General features: G+C 30.7%; 1 long non-coding RNA gene across 1 annotated transcript; it reads right to left on the reverse strand.

Annotated features, from left to right (window-relative positions):
* Window positions 1–2,745: 2,745 nt before the first annotated feature.
* Window positions 2,746–8,263, reverse strand: LOC139429674 (uncharacterized). Its single transcript, XR_011640236.1, has 3 exons — window positions 8,183–8,263; window positions 6,538–6,579; window positions 2,746–4,119 (listed from the first exon to the last, which is right to left on the reverse strand). It is a non-coding gene; the product is annotated as an uncharacterized lncRNA (long non-coding RNA).
* Window positions 8,264–18,781: the final 10,518 nt, after the last annotated feature.

Here is an 18,781-nt window from a genome sequence, read left to right on the forward strand (position 1 = left end):
TTGCCTTAATTAGACTCCATTCAATTGTTTTAAATTCAGAAAACAAATGAGTAACGAATAATACTTAAATTTTTTAAATGTCAATGTATTCTTTCTTTATGATGGCGTAAAATTGTAATAAAAATTAATCAATAACATTAATCTAAATATCCGAGATCGTCAAATAACTCGAATTATTACTGTAAATTAAATTTACATACAAAATAAAACAAATAAACGAAAAACTATTGTACATCTCCAATAATTCGAGGTACTGCGAGATACTTGACGATCTCGGATATCTAGATTAATGTTACTAGTTAAATTTTCTTAATAAACTAAAATTAATTAAATTTTTCGCGGGTTCTAATAATTTTGATGATTGTTTTTTTTTGGTTATTTCTTTTTTCGCTAACATTAATAGTTTAGAGTTCATTATTTGTTATTGTTTGTACGTTATTTTGAATTTTTGGAAATAAACAAAACTTTTCTATTTTGCCTGTATAGACATTGTTGGAAATAATTCACGAGCACACCCTGTATAATCTGAACGCGTGAAGATAAGTCCATAATATTTGCGGAGCACAAAGGATTACTGTAGACGAGTTTATTCAGGGAGTTTCGACTTTTTTATTCGCGGCATTGTTGTCTGAGCCACCCTTCCAAGTGGAACATTCCGTCGCTATGGAAACCGAAGTGGATGGAAAATTCCGGTCGTTTTTAGTGTGGTGTGAGGAACCACATTGTTATCGTACTCTGTGCGCAATGGATGGGCGATCGCGTTACTTAAGCGAGTTTGAGCGAGGAATGTTTGTGCTTATGCACATTGAGGGTGTATCGTTCTGTGAAATTGCGCGTCGTCTCGAGTGATCTCGAGTGATATTTTAATAATGTGAAATTGACAGTAACAACAATTCTTTGTTTAATGATATTACAGAATTTAATAACCATCGACTTTTCCCAAAATACGTGTAGCTCCCTGAATCTGATCTACTTTATCGCTTAGCCTACAGTTTTTAACAAAATTTACTTTTCACATCTTTTAAACCTTTTAAATTTTTAAATCTGGATCGTTTCGTACTGTGATATGATTCACAATTTCAACACCGCACAGATAGCCTACATAACCTTAAATAAAACTCACGTTAGTCGTCTTACTGCGCTTCACGCTATAAAGCGTTTTTACTTTTTGAATTTTTTTAATTTGCGTTCTTTTTGTTGATGGTAATATTTTAAGTTTTATTGCGACATTTTGTTGTTTACAATCTTTTTATAATGAAAAATAGGTAATTGAAAGCCGCTTTACTGAATTCTAAATATAATTTTAAACTTTCCTTTCCTTTACAGTTCTCTTTAATTTTTCAACTCGCCCTTCTGGCTTTTAATCTTTTGTAACTTATTAAAACATTACGTTCTTACTCCCGAAGTCGCTTGGTGTTCTGATTATGTATTCTCCTTCTAGTTTGATTCTTCGTTATTGACGGTATCTAGTTTAAACATTGTCATTTGCAAAATGGTTTTTTCTATTATTGATTTTTCAGTCATGCCTGAGGAAGGTTTCATAGAAACCGAAACAGCTTGTGCACCGATTAGCTAAGTTTTTCAAATACACTATTTTTTATCATAAGACCTTTGGTATTTTTTAAACTTATCTCTCTACAATGAACGTGAAATCACAATTATCTAAACTAAAATGTCACTTTTATATTTACGCTTGTAAAACTAGCAAAAATTTATATTTATCTTGCATAATTCTTGTATTAATTCCTCAAAGTATATATTTACAGTATGTCCCAGGACAGATGTTACAAGAGGTAAATGACCTACATATTTTTGAATTTTACTTTAAGGATGTGGAATTAAGCCCTGCTTGATGTGAACAGAATTTTAAGAATATTATCATTTTTTGAAAATCAAGTTGGCCTTGGCAGTGAAAAGAACTATTTTTAGTTCAGGTAAAGTAACTTTTTTGTTCATGATCATTCGAAATTTTATTAAAAAAAGTTGTTCAAAATGACAAATTATGGTTCTATGCAAAATTTCTCGACGTAAATTTTGTGTTCTAAAATTAACATAATGCAAGAGGAATTCAACTTTTAACTAGAACTGAGGGATGATACAATTTAAAGGAAAAATATAAAAAGGTTTCTTCGTAGTTTGAACTGGTCTGCAATTTAAAAAAATACAATAGTCTGACTAGTTTCGGCTTTTTGACAACTTCAGAAATTATTTTGAATTCAGAAAGAAGTTAAGATATATACATATTTTCTCATTTGACATTGTTGAGATCGTGAAGGTTGTTAATTACAATAAAATAATATTAAATAAATTACAATACAATTAATTTTCCAATATTTGCGACTACTTAAGTATATTTTTTCTAGGCGTACTAATGTTTGTGTTCCTTCACTCTGATCTAATCTAAAAGTATGGAGGTAGATCAGAGTGAAGATTAGATTTCTGAAATTTTTCATAGTGCCATTATTTCACATTCCAAACAACTTTTCATGATGAAATTTTGCCCTATCATGAACAGAAAGGATACTCTAACTGAACTAAAAATAGTTTCACTGTCAACGCCGACTTGATTTTCAAAATATGAAAATATTCTTGAAGTTCTCTTCACACCAAGCAGAGTTTAATCCCCAATCTTTCTAAATTTTTAGGTCATACCTCTTGTAACATCTATACTGGGACACACTTCATATTTAATAGGTATATTAAATTGTTAAAAATATAAAATGAAATCAATGAAATTCTGAAACATCAATGAAAAATATAGATATTTATTCTAGCCACATAATGTAATGCTCATTATTATTAATTACATCCGAAAAAATAACAAATTAAACCTATTCAAAAAACGAGTAAATAACGAGTAAATGCTGTTACTGAAGCATCAGTTGGAATGTTTGGAGTATTCACTTTATTCAAAAAACAAATAAGTAATTGTTTATTCAAACACATGAACTTAAAATTTGACAGAAAATTATTAAGAAGTACAATAAATATAAACATATTACGAAACGACGTAATTAATCAACAATAGCAAATAAAATAAGTACTCTAATAAAGTATATATTGCACTTACAATCTAATATATAAGTGAAACTAAATTATGTAAATCGCCAAGAATTGTAATAATACCGCAAATAATCGAAACATATTCATAAACAACTCATTCCAAACAACAATTATTAAATCTCTAAAAATTAAATCAAAATTAACCTTGACAAAACTATACGAACTACATTCATGCATTTACTAGAAATATTCAGTAAGAAATGTTGAATCACTTCGGAAATTCAAGAATATTGTTGTTCAGAACAATAATTAAGTTCATTACTTGTGATTGCTAGCTGATGCCAACGTGCCATTAGCCAACCTTCTAGGTTCTGGTAGTGTTTCATTGACGGATTTATACAGTGGACAATACTTTCTAGTATGAGCATTATAACCATCTGCATAACAATACGGATACTTCAACGCTCTCAAAACCGGACATGAAACTTTACCTGTGGAATCTTTCAACGAATGACTTTCATAAAATTCTCGCCCCTCTGAATTTCTTCGACAAAACGTACAAGTTCTTGTTGATATGGCTTTTGACCACCCGTTTACGGTAGAATTGTTTCCATTGAGAAAATTATCCCACTTATGATTATCTTCCTGTTTGGCGATAGGTTGTCTTAAAAATGCCTCTTTCATTTTTGTCACGTAATAATCCATTGGTTGATTATTGCTAACTATGATCTCTTCTGATGAATATTTAAAAGGAATGTTATAGATGCTGGTGGTCTGGTGACAGAGCGAACAGGAAAATATATCAGGGTTTTTGTTGTTAATTAACAAATGACAACGTGATGGACATTTATCAGGAATTCCTTTGTAGCTATCAATCTTTTCAGTAGTTTGATGATTGGCAGAGAGTGGCTTTGAAGCTGTTACTGAAGCATCAGTTGGAATGTTTGGAGTATTCACTGTATAAAATACGGAAAATGTGTTAGTCATTTCTGTTTACATGAATACAAAAATAACGTAAAATAAATATAAATTCGATCTAAATAATCATAAAAGTATCTCACCTCCATCCCGTAGATTTTTCTTCAATATGCAGCCGGTGACATTCCCACCATTTATCTGTACAAAAAGGGAAAGATAAAAAATTATTTAAACTAAGATTAGAACTAAATCTAGAACTAACACTAGAAACTTTCGGGTTTTGCCGTGCGTCTTTTAATAAAAGGTTTGACGTTTCGGATAAGAAAGAAAGTTCCCGAAAGTTTCTAGTGTTAGTTCTAGTTTTAGTTCTAATCTTAGTTTAATTCACACCGGCCGTGAAAGCCTTCGTACTTATAAAAAATTATTATAATGCATATACCGTTTGAGGCATTTAAATTGACACTACCTATAGCTCATAAATCGTCAATTTTATCGAATAAGGTTTCAGATAAAACTTTCATCATATGAAGGGGAAAATATTCTGTATGGTATTCAGTTTACATTTTAGAAGCGCTATATATGTCTTTCAATTGTTAAGTTGTAACGCCTAAATATCTAACTTTAACAAAATAAAATCTAGACAAAGAGAAAAGAAATATGTTTACACCTAAGGACACACGCGAGTCCTCGACCGGCCGGAATTCTGAGTTGCAATAATTTTATTGAAATAAAATAATACTCGCATAAAATATAATCAAAAAATAATACAGGTAAGGTATTGTAATAGATAATGTAATTCAAAGGATAATATACTAAAAACAGAATTTGTTGTCAATGGTTCGCAAAATAAAACAAGCAAAAAAATAAAATGTGGCAAAAAAATTGAAACTCGCCAACAAAAATGTACGAAGGATATAAAATGAATTTAATTTAATCAATGAATTGCTTTTAATCAAAAAAATAATTGAATGAAACACTACATGAAAATTCCTCAGTGAGAACAAGATTAGTGCACGATTCTCCGGCAGAAATAAAATGTTGATGTTATCTGACCTTATGTTCGTTGACTATTCCGATCTGATCTGAAGGAACTTATCTACACCAGCAACTTTTGGTGTTCTATAGGAAAATTTATTTTTATTGAACAATTTTTCTTAATTGATGCAGTTGTTTCCAGTCAGTAACGAAATAGTAATTCCTCTCGGACCAAAGTTGTCTCCAAAATATTGGTAACCGAAGAAGTAATGAAATGAGATTATTCCACAAAAGTAAATCGAGAATAATATAGCTCCTCACAATAAAACCTGGTTAAAAGAAAATTAAAGAAGAATAGTAAAGAAAATTAAGAAGCATTACTAAAGATTAAATTTTAGGACGGTTTTTTAATTTTTCTTTGTAGAATAGTTTTAGGATAGTAGTTTTGTAGTACTAGAAAGGATGTGTGAATAGATGAATGGGTTGAATGAATAGTAATTAAGCAAATGCTTTCCTCAGGTGGTCTAGGTTTTAAGCAAAGAAAAATTTGGGAATAAGAAAATACGTTGAAATCCGGATGTACCGATAAATTCGAGAAAAGAAAATCACTTTTCTCACAATTAATCACGAATAATGAATCCCAAAAATTTGGATTGAAAAAACTCACAAAACTGTGACTTCGCTTTTCTATACTTGAAAGAGAACGAGAAGGCTTTTGAACATACTTTTATACGAATGAGAAAAAATTACACCTGCGCAAAAATAAAGTCACAACACGGTCTCGAAATGAAAGGAAGAAATTCAAAGAATTAGGAATCTTTTAAGGGAAAAGAGAAGAAAGGAATATTGAGGATTACCAGGAGTATGCTGCTGTAAAAAAATCTTAATTAAAAAAAACAATGTAAAATATATGCATCCCAAAATTATGCAACTCATAATTCACAACAAAGACAAGTCAACAACATAAAACAAAAAGAAACAAAGTCTTTCCGTAGCTACCTAATTCATTCGTCACGTTTCACTAATTAAGCTTGGAAGGACATATGATTACTGAAACGATTTAAATAATTTTAGTTTATGAGAAACATCAGAGTTATCAATGATGCTCGAAATTTATGCGAAGATTTCCTACAGAAACATTCCGTCCCGTGCTTCATTTTATCGTATTGTGAAATAATTTAAAAAAAAATTTGTGAAAAATTATTAATTTTTGCCTTGAAAAATTTTGCTCAAGATAAACGACGATGAGTGATAATAGTACAATCAACGTTTAAGCTGCTGTTCGTAATAATCCACATTTATTCTCTCGCTATTTCTCGAGGCTGTACGGTATCCCAACCTAGTGTCCTTTACATTTTATTTTTAATTGAAGCTTATTTGTTTTATTGTGTTTGTTATGGAGAATACCATAATGATTAAAAAAGGGTAAGTATCTATTTAAAAAATCTTACTTGACAAATGAAAGACAGATCGAGACGCTTCTGAAATGTAATGGGACAAATGGGAACTATGCAGAATATTTTCACCCTTTATATCATGAAAGTTTTACCTGAAACTTTTTACGATAAAATTGACAGTTTAAGAGATACAAGGTCGTCTCAATTTCAATGACTCATCGATAATTAGAATATACAGTATTACCATTATCAGGAAATAGTGAGTAAAATGATCTATGGTCACCTCCTAGAAATAACAAAAAAATATAGGCTATTATTATTATAGATAGTTAAAACGTTATTATGAATGTTAGTGTAAGTACATGAAGTTAATAAAAAAAAGCAATGAAGTTTGTTAAACATAAACGTTATTAACATCACAGAAATTTCATGCAATTACATGCAATTACTATACTTTTCCGAAAAAATTAAACGACGATTCAAATGAGTATTAAAATTAAAATATATTTTCTAACTTTTCAAGAATCGCCCGGTCGCTTAAAAATCGACGATTCTTTTTAATCGATAGGTACTGACCTAAAAATGACGTTAACAATAAAAAAAGTGTGTTCACTTTTGTGACGTCACAAGCAATGCTTTTTAAACATTTAACTTTTTTGTAAACATGCTTTTTCGTATTCAACCGGTCAACACCTAACCCACAAATTGTTTATTTTATAGCCACGCACAAAATAAATCTAATAAACTTAAAAGTAAAGTTATTTTTACTTAACTTGTAGAGATTACAACATATATTTTCGGATGAAATACCCTAGTTTCTTAAGTTTTCGATGCATAGCACTACCTAGATAGACTGTATCAATAGACTGTCTGTCAAGTGATACAAAAACCTACAACGACTGAAATGTCTTTATTTACCGTCTGTCTACTGGCGTGGATCTAAATGTTAGCGGTTTTCTTTCAATGGACCCTTCAATCCGTAATTTACAACTCGACATTTAGCGAATTCGCACTAGTTTAAATGTTAATTAACATAACTGAACATCCAATTTCTATACAAAATTCTGAAGTAAATCCAATCTAACCTAATCCTGACCTAATCCAACCCGGAATTTACACCTACCACCTGCATCAAACCCAACCGGTACCCAACCCGACAATTCGGAAATTCACACCAGTTTAAATGTTAATTAAACTAACTCAAAATCTGATTTCGAATATAGTAAGTAAAAATTAAATCATTGTCTCAAATTTAATGAAAGAATTAACAACTTGTTAATATTAATTTAATAATATTTATAACGCATATTTTCGGATATAATACAACGACTAAAAGTCTTTATTTACCATACACCTGTTCGTGTGGACGGTTTTTTTTTGTCAACAAAACCAACCTAACCTGAAATTTATAACCCAAGGTTATTTCACCCGAAAATATATTAATTTTTTCAAAATTTATGTGTAACGGTGTTGCTTTGAAAATATATGGTTAGCATGGTTGATGAAGTCACAAAACGTGACGTCACATCAAAACTTTAAAGTGATTTTTTTACTTTTCCGCACTTTTTCTTTGTTTTGCCTTCAATTAAAAAGAATCGATTTTTATGCGACCGAGCGATTCTTGAAAAATGCCCATATTTTTATTCAAAGATAAATACGTCTAATTGATACGAATGTTAACACAGAATGAATTGTATATAAAATAAATACATATTTGTTATCTTGGAAACAAATAAAAATATATAATTTTCATAAGCAATAGACCCTAATGATTGAATTGAATAGATTGAACTCATTCATCAATGCCGGCAATATTGACAGTAACGTCACAATGAACAACTGAATTAAAAAATACTAAAATGAAGTATATAAAACCCAAAACTACTCACAAATTTTCGATATAAGAAGAGAATTTTTAATAAGTTGTAAACATCTCCGCGGGGTAAACTTAACCTAAACTTAACACAAACACTAAACATCGGTGAGGTGACTGAATTGGAAGGCCAAGCGTCTGCGGTTTATATAGGGGTAGGATTGACGATGTAATACAGGGGCGTGGCTTAGAAATTAACATTGTTCTTTGTATGCTAAAACGTACACTTTTATAGCAGCGAAAATACTAGAATAAATTGTTGAAAAACTTGAATAATGTTCGATTAAGTGTAAAATTAGGTTCTATCATTATTTTACATTGAAAGTTGTTAATTACAACTTTGATACGAGATTTTGTATTGAAGTATCGATACGGGTCGTGTTAACAGTTTCTACATCCGCCCAAGGTTCGTAAAGCGCATTGTACAATACGCTTTACGGACCTTGCATCCGCCATGCTGTCGCCAGACAAACCGGAAACCCGCCCTCAGAAACTTCGAGTTGTTCTCATAAAAGGAAATAAAACCTACCCATATTTTCTATAAACTGCAAGAAATTATCAAAGTATTAATTCTGCCTCTTAATGTAAAGAACTACACTTATTATCTTTCTATAAAATATTACTATGAAATTTTAATAGTTATATTTAATTTTAATATCTGCGATGAATAAATGTGTTTATTCAAAATTGTAATAAATTGTTGACATTGATTTGTTGCATTGCTTATTCTTACTTTTACTTTCGTTTTAAACTAGGAGGATTGAATACAAAACTTAGATTTAGAATAAGAAATATCATTAAAAAATATCACTGGATATTTTTGGCGGTAAATTTAAATTCACGTTATTATTACATAAAACGAAATGTTCTACTTATTATTAACATTTATTTAGCATTTCGTCTATTTTAAACATACAAGTTAGGAGTGCGGGAAATTACCCCCAATTTTTTGATTTTTAAATTTTTTATTGTTGTCCTAGATTGTTCTAGAGATGTTCTACATTGTTCCAAAGCGGCAAATTGAAACAATAAAACTCCACGAGAAAACCGAAAAAACAGGTTTTTTGACTAGCCCCCCATTTTTGGAAAAGTGAAATTTTCTTTGTTGTTCTGGGTTGTTCTAGTTGTTCTAGTTATTGTTCTAGAAAATCAAAATTGTGGGATACAGCATTACGAAGTTATAACTAAAAATAGGTTTGGCCGCTGAAATGTCTGGTTGATTGCTGTGACCATAGCTTTTCTATCAATTCCATATTACAAATATATACCTATTATAGCTAACGCAATCTGGAACAGCTATTATTTTCACTAGAACAACTCTCTAAAGGGCACTTTACTCTTTGAAAATTAAAGTTTTTCGAAGTTTTAATAAGAATTAAAAAACATAGAACAATCAGAAATAACTCAAACTTTGCCGATTCAAATTGTTCTAGATGTGTTTTGCGTTCAACACGAACATTAATTTTGCAAAATCACATATTTTTTGTTGCTCTAAATTGTTCTTGTTGTACTAGGTACTTAAAATGTTTATTTAATCACTGCGGTTTTAGTTCTTTTGAAGTTTCATGTAATAATAGTTTTAAAATACTAAAAAAATATAGAATAATCTGACCATCATAATTATCTAAAAATCACAAGTTTCACCTTTCTCTTTAAACTTATAATAGTAAAACAAAAGATGCGATTTAAAGTGTATTTATTTTGTATAAACTAATAAATTAATAAATAAACTAAACTAAGAAATAAAACAATAACTATTCGATCAGTATTACTATATTAGTACAATAATTTATTTTAAGGTAAACTATAACTAAATAAACTAAATTATGTAAATAAACTAATATCATGGAATAATACGGTTACATCACTTTGCTCAATTATAAACATATATGCACATTTAAGCATTTATTTCAGTAGCTTTTTCAACTTGTACGGATTCTTTTCGTAAGTCTTTAAATAATTTCCAATTGGCATTGTTGGGCACAAATGCCAGGTAGTGTCCTACATCATTCAAAGTTTGAGTACCTTCGTAACTGATGATACCTGCGGGGATATAGAATTTGTTGTGGAGTTACAAATTGCGTACGTAATCACTCAATTTTGTTTTATTGTTTTCTCCATTTGTTGTTTCTATAAACAGACCACATTTTTTTGCAATTGTTGCTTAGGGTTTGCATGTAGTTTTCTATTACTTGGTTTAGCTATGCATAGCCTAATATTGTTACGATGTCAATGTCGATTGGTAAAATTATGTTTTTATGGAAAGTAACGTTTAAACCATTATTGCAGTTTTTAGTGCTACAATAACTAAATTCTTCTTTAAATCGTTGTGTGCAAAGAAACGTAATATTTGACACAACATTCACTATTATCAGGCCAGCAATATTCTGGTTTCCAAAATAATTTATGCCTGTTAATAGTTCAGCTCTTTTTTTATATGTTGCTTTACTAGAACCGGTTTTTAAAAATAATTTTAGGAAACTAAAGCAATATGTGCAAACATTCTCAACATGATTTCTAAATGAATAGCTAGTATCATCAGCTACGAAGGTACTCACTCTTTGAGTGATGTAGGATACTACACGGCATTTGTGCCCAACAATTAGTTATTATTTAATGATTTAAGAAAAAAATCCATACAGGTTGAAGAAGCAACAGAAATAAATGCACAAATGTGCATATATGTGTGTAAATGAGTTCCGTGATATTAGTCCATTTAGATGATTTAATTTATTTACTTATACTTTACTTTAGAATAATTTTTTGTACAGTTTTTGTGAAAGAATAGGTATTGTTTTGTTAGTTTATTTATTAATTTATTACTTAGTTTTACAAAATAAAATACACTTTAAATCGCATCTTATGTTTTATTATTATAAGTTTAAATAGAAAGGTGATTTTTAGAAAATTAGATGGTCAGATTATTCCATATTTTTTAATTTTTTAAAACTATTATTATATTAACGGTTGGGTTCACTGATTCAACAAAACCTGTCCGATATCACAACAACTAATAAAATTTAAGGTTTTTCTAGTGAAAATAACCTGTTCTGAATTGTTTTAATTGTTGTAAGTAGTAATTTTTAATATGAAACTTTAAAAGAACTAAAACCGCAGTGATTAAATAAACATTTTAAGTACCTAGAACAACAAGAACAATTTAGAGTAACAAAAAATATGTGATTTTGCAAAATTAATGTCCGTGTTAAACGCAAAACACATCTAGAACAATTTGAATCGGCAAAGTTTGAATTATTTTAGATTGCTCTATGTTTTTTAATTCTTATTGTGTAATATATAACCGCTGTCACAAGAATTACTGACTGAAACTTCCAAAAATTTTAATTTTCAAAGAGTAAAGTGCCCTTTAGAGAGTTGTTCTAGTGAAAATAATAGCTGTTCCAGATTGCGTTAGCTATAATAAGTATATATTTGTTATATGGAACTGATAATAGAAAAACTATGGTCACAGCAATCAACTAGACATTTGGGCGGCCAAACCTATTTTTAATTATAACTTCGTAATGCTGTATCCCCTAATTTTGATTTTCTAGAACAATAGCTAGAACAACCCAGAACAACAAAGAAAATTTGATTTTTCCAAAGATGGGGGGCTAGTAAAAAAACCCGTTTTTTCGGTTTTCTCGCGGAGTTTTTATTTTTTCGATTTGCCGATTTGGTACAATGTAGAACAACTCTAGAACAATCTACAACAATAAAATATTTAAAAATCAAAAAATAGGGGGCTAACTTCCCGCACTCACAAGTTAGCATGTATGGTTTAAATATATTTAATATAGCACACATAACTTCATAATTACTAACACTCGCCATATTGAGTGCCAACATAATTCACTAAAAAAAACATTAACAAATAACTGTAAAAGATTCGATTTATGCCAACGAGAATTTCAAACAAAAGGGAAGCTTTGTGGTGCGAAATTTCAAAAGCTACACCGCGTATGCAGGCTGTTTCTGTAAGTGTTTGGATATTTTTAATCACAAATACTACGTGACTAAAAATTATGACGAATCATTTAAAAATTTCTGGTCTAAACCCATAAATGGCTAAGATATATATATACCTTCGCAATTTTTAAACATTTTCTTAATTATTTTTGACATGGTTTGTCATATTAAACTTATGTTCTCGTTGTCATTACATCACATTCTTTGTTCATATTTAACAAATAATAATCCTTAAATTAAAATAAATTACGTTAAGACTTACTACAACCAATGCACACCGATAAAAATCACGAACACTACTATCCGTGCTGAAAGTCAAGGCCTCTCACTTTAGACATCGATATCTTCGCAACCGCTTGATGAAAAAGATTGCGGTAAAGTTTGTTGTAATTACTAAACATTTCTACGTACCATTGAATGTGAATTTGAATTTTCGGCTCCGCGGTTTTCTTTTTATCGCGAAGTAAATGAAAAAAGTACCCGATTTTTGAGTGTGCCGCCAACTGTCCACTTTGCGATTTTTTCACTTGAAAATATATTAAACTAAGATTAGAACTAAAACTAGAACTAACACTAGAAACTTTCCGGTTTTGCCGTGCGTCTTTTAATAAAAGGTTTGACGTTTCGGATGCCATGTTGCAACCTTCTTCAGAAACTCGAAGTGACTTCGAACCAGTTTCTGAAGAAGGTTCACACCGGCCGTGAAAGCCTTCGTACTTATATGAAAATATATTGTATTGGTGAACGATTGAATATTGATGATATATATATCGATGAATTAAAAATTTAATTAAAAAAAAACAAAAAAAACAACTTAATAAATTATTTAATTATTAATACGAACTTAAATTTTATATCATTTGATGTTGTTAACTCGGACTGAATATCCTAAATCAAAATAAAATTTTCAAAATTCGAATTTTTAATGAACAACAAAAAAAATTAATCAAAGACTTATCTTAATTACAAGTAAATTGTTTCTCCTTCAAACAATGGTTTCTATATACGCCTCCTCTATCAACTTAAATCCTCGGTGATTCCACACTCTCACGCTAGATGTCCAAATCCAAATCGATTGTTTTAATTTATTCTTCCTTTTTGTATTCTGATTATCGTCTCAGTTAGTGTTTTAAATGTTCACGAATTTTTAATAAACAATTTTATACACTTGATTAAATTAGTTTTTTTTTTAATTGCTAGTTTTTTTTAATATTCAAACTCACATTAGGTTATTTCTTCTTCTTCTTCACTATGATCGGGGTTATGTTTTTTTTTTTAGTATATTTTCATTGTCGAACGCGTTCACAACAAAAGGGTGCGTCTTCTTCTACGATTCAACTTTGATTGTTATTGTTATTTTTTCAAGTGTCGGTACTTCAATTTTCTATCAAATGCGTAGCGACTATGCTACTGACAATCGTGGATTATTTCAAAAATAATATAAATTTTGGTTATACAAAGTACGTTAAAAGATAATTTATGTAAAATTTCGGAACGACATGCAATGTCGATCAAAATAGTTCAAATATGTTTTCTTTTTTCCAGAAATAATGATTATCAGATATTATTATCGATTTGTTGGTTAATTTCTTCAATTTCAGGAACAATATGGTTTTAAATGTCTTTATCATTATCGGTGAATTTTTAAAATAAGATTTTGGAATGGATATGGAAATTTTATTACTTTCTAGAAATATTACGGCATAGATTATTATTGATTAAGTGAAAGATCGCATTAATAAGTCTTTGTAAGAAGTTTTATCGATAATTTCATGAGCAATATCGATTCTCAACTGACAGGTGAAAACGTAGTCATATTTTTTCATTAAAAATGAAATCAGATACTATCAGATACTCGTATCAGCCTGAATTACTACAATATCAATAAAAAAATAAATAAAAAAGGAGAGATGTAACACCACGTTTCTAACTACAGTATAAATAAGAACATATTTCAATATGTTCTTTATAATTCAATATTATTTCATAACAAACATGACCACTATTTGGTGTAATTTATGTGAAAAATGATTCTGCTTTTGTAAGCCGTTGTGGAGTTAGTATTCATTATAAATAATATTTCCAACTCTAACAATGCCATAAACACGTATTGATTTTTAATGTTTTATTTCATTGACAAAATCGAAAAACATAATGAAAATAATAAACAAAATCATTAAACTAACACTAGCACTATCACTAGAACTAACACTAGACCTACAACTAGAAACTTTCGGGTTAACCCGTGCGTTTTTTGAAAAAAATGTTTGACGTTCGGATGCCACATGATAGTGCTAGTGTTAGTTCTAGTTTTAGTTTAATTAACACCGGCCGTGAATGCCTTCGTACTTATAAATAAAATCATACTAACCAAAATAACGTAAACTAGATCTTTTACAAAAAACTAATAATTTTTAATAGATAAGTACGCTACATGTAAACTGTAAATAATTCAAAATGACAATTTTAAAATAAGGTTGTCAAAACTGACAGGTGACTATGTATTTTCTGTTTAATAGTGACATTGTCACAAAAATTAATGACGTTGTCGTTTAAAGAAAATGTTGGTTGTAAACGATGAATACTAAAAGTAAGTTTTTGTTATTTCGCGAAATAATAAAGCTTTTTTTTCAATATTTTTATAATTTAGAAGGGCCCTTCTAACTGCAGAGAGAGGGATGGACGATGTTCTAACTTTAGAAACACAAATTTAGTATTTAACAAATTCTTATGTACGGTTCTTAAGGTTGATTATTAAGGTTTAGAAGTAGAACGGAATGAAATTGGTACAGGCTTTAAATTTGAAAATGTATTGCGCAAACTAGATAGGAGAGGTTCTGTGTCAACAGAATGATGTGAATTTATAGAAAATTCTCCAGGAAGACAAAGTGGTTGCCTAACTCAGCGGGAGAACAACGCCGATCTTCTTTTAAAGAGAATCAGAGTCCCAACAGGATTATTGGTGGTTCGTGATTCCACCTATCGACATTTCCTATGGCTGTTATGGCGGTTTTGAGAGTCCTGTGCTTGTAAAATTGTAAAAGGGTGTGATAGATTGTGGTATGCCGATTCTGGAAAGATATTCACGGAGAAGAGTGTTTGCTACTGAAGAAGATGAAATATCATTTATAGGATAAGCTTCAGGCCAAAGTGTGAAGCGGTCGATTACTGTGAGGACATAAGAACATCCTAAAGATACTAAAGGTCCTAATAAATCTATATGGATATGCTGAAATCGTCCTTTAGGAATGGATATTTTCTCAACAAGGGATTTGGTATGTTGATGGATCTTTGTTTTCTGCTACTGGAGACATCTCATTCTTGTCCAAAATTGTATGTCCTTTGACATATGAGGCCAAATGAAGCGAGATTTAACACTGTGTAATGTAGAACGAAAACCTGAATAAGTTAAAGAATGAAATTTATTAAAAATTACTCTTCTATATTTTTAAGGTATATATATTTTAGGGGATGTCAAAGTAATGTCGCACCAAAGTACTAAATTTTAGCCTGCAATTTTTGTTTCAGATAAAAATATAAGTTAGTTATAATTGCATTTGGAAGCTGATTGTTTGTTGATTAAATAAGGTAATTGTTGATCTTGGTCCTGAGCATTTTTAATCATCTGTAAGTTTGGGTATTGATCTTCAAGGCAATCGACATTGATTCGTGACAATGTGTCTGCCACAATGTTCGATTTACCTTGCTCCCATACCTATATTTGAAGCATTAGTAGTTAACGAAAGCGACGCATGAATAGATGGATGCGCAAGTGTTATCGTAAAAGTAAGAAGTTCTTGAGTGAATGATAGTTCATGTTTGTTTGAACATGAAGAGATTGATTTGTCTTTACTAGAATTTAGACCAGGTGTTAAATTATACAGTGGTGCTAATGAATGAACGAATGAATATATGATAAAAGTTTATCATACCTAAGAATCTTTGTAGCTCTTTTAAAGAAACAGTGCTGTACAGTTATTTAAATGCAAGTTGAAGTCTTGTATGTGAGGAAGAGGGTAACGATCAAGAACAGTTAAAATTTAGATGATGATAATCTCCACAGGGTCCCCAACCATTGGACTCTTTTTTAGGGACCATATGTTATGGAGAAGCTGTGGACGAAAATGATGAAAAATACCTAAAGATACGATAGTTTCAAATTTTTTTTTAGCAATATTAAATTTTTAATGATATGGTGATTTGTAGAATGCATCACTGGGGAAGAAAAATCTGGGGGAGAAATTAATTTTGAGTAGCATTTTAAAAGTTGTTTAAATTTCGTTTCAATAGAAAATAGTTTTGGTGAAGTTGAATTAGTTCGTTGGATTAAACGTATTGAACATAGATTGGTTTCCAAATCAATTAAAGGACGATTTTTAATATCTAATAAGATACCGTATTTATGTAAAAAATCGGCACAGATAATTGTTTTTTTAACATCGGCTATAATAAATATGAAAGGGTAATTTCTTCTAAGATTTAATGATCACGTTAATAATTTTTTGTCATTAGTATTTATCGAATTTCCCTTAGCAGCCGAAAGGAATTTAGTAGAATCCTGTTTGTGTTGTAGATACAACGTGTGAGGAAGTACTGAAATATCTGCGAAGACAAAGATTGGCGAATAAATGAAGTAGAACCTCTTGGTCGCTAAAGAGTTGTAGTAATTAAATAATTTTAACTGTTTTTAAAAATTAAAATGCAAAGGCAGACGTGTTGTCTGGTTGGTTGCTTATAATCGAATGATATTTACATCGAAATCAACAAAAATGGTAACAAAGGTAATTTATGATAATAAGGTAATTTGATAAAAGTTATAATTTCTATGTGTACGCTACAGTCGCTCTATATAGAATGCAAAACACCGGAGAATCACGTATGTACGATTTGTGTAGTCAAATATTCTCGACACATAAAACTTAAGCAGCACAATATTGTACCGGTCTTATGGTCTCGACGCAGAAGTACGAGCGCGTTAATTATAAACAGTCGAAAGAAATGTTCTAGTTGAAAAGAAATAAGTCATCTAATTGTAAAAAAATACAAATAATATAATTAAAAATAAACTACGTTTCTTCGTTAATAATGTAACGAAGTACCATTTTTTTTTTAATTCCGAAACATTAATAACATCCGAATATACTTCCCACATTACCCCGACCTCCTACAGTTTCCGCCCGATTTAGAAAAATCCAAAAATTGATACCTTATCACCACCCACTTATGCAACTTTATTCGCATTTTCCTTAATTTCTTAATTTCCTTAATTAAACTTCAAATTTTCATATTAATTCATTTAAAACCGTTAAACCTTTTTCTGAAAACGTTTCCTGACCGAATTTCAAATAAACAAAAGCAATTAGTGGAAATCGCCAAACGACGTAATTACCGAAAGCACATGGTTTCTGAAAATTGTTATTTAAAATAATTAAATAACACCGCAACGAAGTAAAATACGAAGAAGTATCAGTAATCAGTAATCAGGGTGTTACTGTAAACAAGGCCGACCGTCCCGTGTGAGTTTCAGCAGCCAGCGAGCTACCGTTCAGCTACCGTACAGCGACTATTTTTTTTATGATGCGGAATTAGAAATCGTAGAACAATCAAACCGATTTCAAACAATTACTAGTATCATGAAATAACCGTTGAATGATTCTAAAGACGATCCGATTATGATTAACATGATTATTAACCAAAATCATCCCGCATCTTAATTAATTAATTTACTTCATTCCTGATGGTCATCCATGGAAAATACTACACGTATAGGATTGCCCCGGACACCGCCCAACTGCTGAAGCTACTTTGTGTTGAAGTGCGCGTTCATTAATACTGATTAATCGAAGTTAACGTGAAACACGCGGTCGGGAAAACGTTTATGTAGGTAAGTGCCGTAAACGCTAACCGATTTTGTTAATTATATTTTTGTAAATTTCCACATAAACAAGGGTATCTTTTGAATTATGTTATAAATTTTTCCGATAATTATTTTTAATTAATTATCACTCCGCTATTCCTTAATCAATTTTATCCGCTCAAAAAAGGGATTTAGTTAATTTTGTACCCCGCATCCGATAGCGCCGTTAAAATTTTGCTATTGTGATTAATTAGCCCCGCTCATTATAATTTAGTTTTGATAACTTGTTTCAATACGATCCCCCCCTCGGAAAAATCCAGTTTTCACCCCGAACAAGTATAAGTAGCCGGTCAAAATTTCATTTTCAACCAGTCTTCAACTGTCAGAATCAGTCTTCAACTGTCTTGATCAGTCTTCGACCGTTCTGGATTAGTCTTCGACAGTCTTCAAGAGTCTTCAGCCGTCATCAACCGTCTTCAAGAAGTTCGCCAGACTTCACCGAAAAATCTCCGAGTTTTGGAAATAACCGAGTTTCATCGTAAGTTTCGTTTTGGTCTTACAATTGTGGGACTTTGATTTTATTTTCCGCAATACTTTCCCCGACCTGGTGTTGCTGCGAGTTTTCCGCAACACTCTTCCGACCTGGTACTGCTGCGAGTTTTCCGCAATACTTTCCCCGACCTGGTGTTGCTGCGAGTTTTCCGCAACATCTTTCCGACCTGGTGCTACCGCGAGTTTTCCGTAGCACTTCATCCAGACCAATTATTCCCTTATGAATAATTATTTCAA

The sequence above is a fragment of the Onthophagus taurus genome, chromosome 4 (genome assembly GCF_036711975.1).
Source record: "Onthophagus taurus isolate NC chromosome 4, IU_Otau_3.0, whole genome shotgun sequence".
NCBI lineage: Eukaryota > Metazoa > Arthropoda > Insecta > Coleoptera > Scarabaeidae > Onthophagus > Onthophagus taurus.